The sequence below is a fragment of the Aegilops tauschii genome, chromosome 1 (assembly GCF_002575655.3).
Source record: "Aegilops tauschii subsp. strangulata cultivar AL8/78 chromosome 1, Aet v6.0, whole genome shotgun sequence".
Lineage (NCBI taxonomy): Eukaryota > Viridiplantae > Streptophyta > Magnoliopsida > Poales > Poaceae > Aegilops > Aegilops tauschii.
This window is the reverse complement of record NC_053035.3, coordinates 2,945,316-2,950,298: the sequence shown is the minus strand read 5'-3', so window position 1 is coordinate 2,950,298 and position 4,983 is coordinate 2,945,316. Positions and strand designations below refer to the sequence as shown.

At 46.0% G+C, this 4,983-nt stretch overlaps 1 pseudogene; it reads right to left on the bottom strand.

Moving 5' to 3' along the window:
- Positions 1-1,401: 1,401 nt before the first annotated feature.
- On the bottom strand, positions 1,402-3,731 carry LOC141025524 (uncharacterized; annotated as a pseudogene).
- Between the last annotated feature and the right edge of the window lie 1,252 nt (positions 3,732-4,983).

The following is a 4,983-nucleotide window of genomic DNA, read 5'->3' as shown; positions in this document are numbered from 1 at the left end:
CTCGCATACGATCTTCTGCTAGGAGTTCATCCCGCATCCGAAACATCTAATTTGAAGAAGGGGGTCAATACATATATATATGAATAAATGAAACTCGACACAAATGATGGTAATAAAATAAAATTGTGAATATTATTGCTTACGCACTTCATATTGTTCGTCAGAGTAGCCCCGCTCACAGGTCGTGTGACGGATAGACTCGCAAACGTAGTATCCACAGAAATCATTCCCTTGTTCCTGCCACAACCACTTTACAAGAAATATAGGTCAATCTAACTGATAAGCAAGCATGCTAAATGGTATTGATGAAACTAGCGCTTGAATCACTAGGAGATGTGCGGAACATGCTACTATAGTACTTACTTTCGGGTGTCTAAACTGCAGCTTCTTCGGCAGTCCCGGAGCTTTTGTGGTGAATTTTCTCCAAACCTTGCCAGACAAAGAAAACAATTACTTGATATCAGGAAATGAACAAAGTTGTTGATATGGTGGATAATGATCGATTTAACTTACTTCTCGAGCATTTGAGTCATGTCTGCATAGTCCTAGGGATCTTTTCGTGTCGAGTCTAAGACGGTTACTACTCCCTGCTCAAGCTTAATCTCTAGGAGAATATAGTGGAAGCTGCGCATCCATGCATAAGTCATCAATTACATTACCATAACCTGGACTAATAAGGAAAATCGAATATGCACAAGACAGTAACACTCACTTGAAGTTGTAAGGAAAGAGTATTATATCTTTGTTTTGATTTAATACCAATGATCGTAGCAAGTTGGCCTCGGCTTCTTTGGCATGTTTTTCAACCGTATATGCATCTATGAGATTTGTGTTAATGAACCCAATATCACCGATTTGTCTTTTCTTCAATTCGGCGATCTTCAATCTGCATAATATAGTGAGGATAATTATAAATACATGCAATGAAAGAGCTGACCTATATAGAGAGACTTAATGACAGAAGTAGTACTACTTACAGACAATAGCAAGTGATCGTTGATTTATCGAGGGCCTTTTGATTGAAAAACTGGAAGAACTCCTCAAATGGAACATTCAGCAGTTCAATTCCAACGAGGTCATGCTCCAGTTTAACTCTCAGCGTCAAAGTCTTCATCCCATCAGACTCTCTACAGGTTTTCATGTACCAATCATGTAATCTTCGCATCATCGTTGTTAGAGATCTTTCATCTTTGACGAGAGGCTTCCCGTAATGGTATTTGTGTTCGTCCACCTCCATGATTTCATAATGTACATCGTCGGGCAGGTAATCTCCAAGATTGCTATAACCGTCCACCATCCTCGGATCATTAGCCACGATGTCTTTAGACACCTTGAGCGGGGGGCACGATTGGTTCGCTTTTTCACCGAGCTGGGCAATTTTTTTCCTAGCTCGTCGTTCTTTTAACCTTTGATCACTGACGGAGTCTTCAGAGCTAAACCCAGCCGAGTCTCCCCTTCACCGGTAGGGTGGTCAAGCTGGAGGTCCTCAAATACCTCCGTTTTTTGATCCACCATCACCCTAGCATATCCTTCTGGAATCGGCCGGCAGTGGCAGGTTGCGCCGGGTTCAGGAGGTAAAACAGAGCCAACAGCCGCCTTGACTTTGAAGTTCTGCCATTCTGCCATAAGGTGGCAATGTTGAGACTCCGTGATAGCATCCACGGGGTAGCTAGCAGGAGCCGTCAAGACATGCTCCGGCTGAAGCAGCTCGGTGGAAGCCACGCTGCTTCTCCACTGAGATGGCGGGGTAGCTTCGGGGGTAGTTTCGGCATGTCGATTGCCGTCTCGTTCCTCTAGCGCTTGAACCCTTTCGTGCAACTTCTGAATTTGGGTCTGCTCCATTTTTTTCCTCCTCTCCTGGCTTTTGTAACCGCCTGCGTCCGGAAAACCAGCCTTCCACGGAACGGAGCCTGGCATGCCTCGTGTCCGTCAAGGGTGCTCAGGATTCCCGAAGGCCATTGTGAGCTCGTCGTTCTCGCTGTCTAGAACGAACGTCCCTTCCTGCGCTGCATCGATATATTGCTGAATCTTCTTGACTGGTATTCTCAAAAGCTCGTTCGTCCAAACGCACCTCCCTGATACAGGGTCCAATGTTCCGCCAGCCCCGAAGAACCAAGTCCGGCAATGGTCTGTCCAGTTAATTGTCTGTGGTTCGATCCCTTTTTCAAGCAGATCATTCTCAGCCTTGGCCCACTTAGGCTGGGCTTTGAGGTAGCCACCTGACCCCGTGTGATGGTGAAGCTTCTTCTTCACAGCATTCTTCTTGTTTGTCACTGACATCTTCTTACTCTTTTCCGATGTCTTGTGGGCCACAAATGCGGGCCAGTGATCTCTGATCTTCTCATACCAGCCGATTAATTCTGGTGTCTCTTCTTTGTCGACAAACGTTTTCAGCTCATTCTTCCACCTCCTGAATAGGTCTGCCATCTTCTTAAGAGCATGAGACTTGATTAATTGCTCTTTAACTAGCCTCTCCGGATCCTCCTCTGGCAGTAGGGTGAAATTTGCCTTCAGCTCAGTCCGAAGATCATCTTTCTGCATATCATTGACATAAGACACCTCAGGGTCTTCCTTCTTAGGCTTATACCATTGCTGGATGCTGATCGGGATCTTGTCCCTAACTAGAACCCCGCACTGAGTAGCAAATGCATCCTTTGTCCGGATGGGTTCAATCAGGTGGCCGTCGCGCGCGATTGCTGTGATCTCAAACCTTTCATCCGAGTGCAACTTTCTCTTCGGGCCTCGTATCTTTACCGAAGTTGTGCTCGATCCGGAGGGCTAGAAAAAAGATGAAAGACGAGTGTTAATTAATATGTGTACATACCAAAACAATGAATGCATCAATTAGCTAGTCAGCACAGGCCTAACTAATATATTTACCTGGCCGGACTCTGTTCGGTCACCGGAGCCGTCACCACGGGCTCCTTCTTGCACCAGCATTGGGTCACCGGAGCCATCATAATCATGTCTTTCCTCGTCCACTCTTCGTTCACCATAGCCTGCTTCTTCACCCTGTTCTTCCAGACCATCATTGTCGTCAAGATACGACAAGATATCACCTCCGACTAAGATTATGTCCCCCAAGACATCTTCTGCTTGCTCGTCTCGTCCGTGCTCCATTGTTTCTGCAAATATTACAACATGGCAATTATTACACAAACATGACAGCAGGTGGATATATTAGTGCAAACGTAGACCTAGCTTATTCCGGGTTTGGGGTGGCCTCGGTAACACTTCAAGGGTAGGGGCGCCGCGGGAGGGGGTAGGAGACCGACATCGTTTTTTCTAGGGTTTGGGTGTCCTCGAGAGTTTTGGTCGAGCGAGAGGGCCGGGGGGTGCTCCCGTGGTATAAGTTATCACGGTTGAGAGGGGGTATAAATATCGACCGCCCATCATGTCGAAGTTATCTGGGAGGGAGTTATATATATCGACAACAACGACATACATACATGGGAAAATAATGTTATCGGGGAGGGGGTATATCGACCCCCCCACGTGTTGAAGTTATCAGGAGGGGGTTATATCGACAACGACGACATACGTACATGGGAAAATAATATTATCAGGGAGGGGGTATATTGACCCCCCCTCGTGTTCAAGTTATCGGGAGAGGGGTATATCGACGACGACAGACCCGATAAAACATAAGAAAACGAAGAAGAAATAAAAAGAGGATAAGAAGAAAGGAATAGAGGAGAAGATCGAAGAAAAAAAAGAAGAAAAAAAGAGGAGAAGAAGAAAGGAATAGAGGAGAGAAGAAGAAAAAATAGAATTTTTTCTATTTTTTCTTCTTCTCTTCTATTCCTTTCTTCTTCTCCTCTTCTTTTTCTTCTTTTTTCCTCTTCTTATTTATTTCTCCTCTTCTTCCTCTCCTCTTCTTCTCCTTTCTTCCTCTTCTTATTTTCCTTTTTCCTCTCCTTCTTTTTCTTATTCTTCCTTTCCTAGCTAGATATATAAAACTTTTTTAAAAATGTAACTTTTGCATATATAAAACTTTTCCATGGATCATCATTTCTCATATATATCCATCTATAGCCACATACATATATAAATGGAAAACAATGCTATGAACAAAAATACATATATACTTGGCAAATATTCTATGAACATCGTTTCTCATATATATCAATGCATACATCCATGGATCATCATTGCTCATATATCCATAGTCATATATAAAAACTTTCTGTATATGAACAAAAAAACATTTTTTGACATATTTAGCACATTCTAAAAATATCGTAAATTCTAAAAATGCCCAAAGCCATCTAGCATTTGATCAAACACCCTCTATATGCACGGTTCATATCTGTAAAAAAAATCAGAAAATTGGACGGCGTCTTGCTGCTGCTCCACTCCTTCTCCTCTCCTCTCCTTCTCCTCTCCTTCTGCTCTTCAATGCGTCGGGGCCGGCGGCGACCATGGAGCAGGGGCGGCAGAGAGCAAGGGGCACTCGGGCGCAAGATCGGCGCTCGACCGGGGCCATGGGAAAGGGGGGGCTCACTTTGAGGGGGGCAGCGATGGCAGGAGTCCAGCGACGAGGACGGCGGGCTCGGGGCGGCACGCGGTGACGGGGATGGCGGTCTCGCGACGGCAGGCGGCGACAGGGACGTGGAGGGGTGGGCTCGGGGAGGCACGCGGCGACGGGGACGAGGAGGACGGCGGGCTCAGGGATGCCGGCGACGAGGAGGGCGCGGGCTCGGGGAGGCGACGGCGTTGGCGGCGGCGTAGACGGCGAGGTGGAGCAGCCTGACGGCGGGGGAGGCAACTGGCGATGAAAACTGAAAATTTTCACAAGTGTTTGATCGAATCATTCATTCTCCTAATGATGTGATCCCGTTATCAATGACATCCAATGTCCATAGTCAGGAAACCATGACTATCTGTTGATCAACGGGCTGGTCAACTAGAGGCTCACTAGGGACATGTTGTGGTCTATGTATTCACACATGTATTATGATTTCCGGATAACACAATTATAGC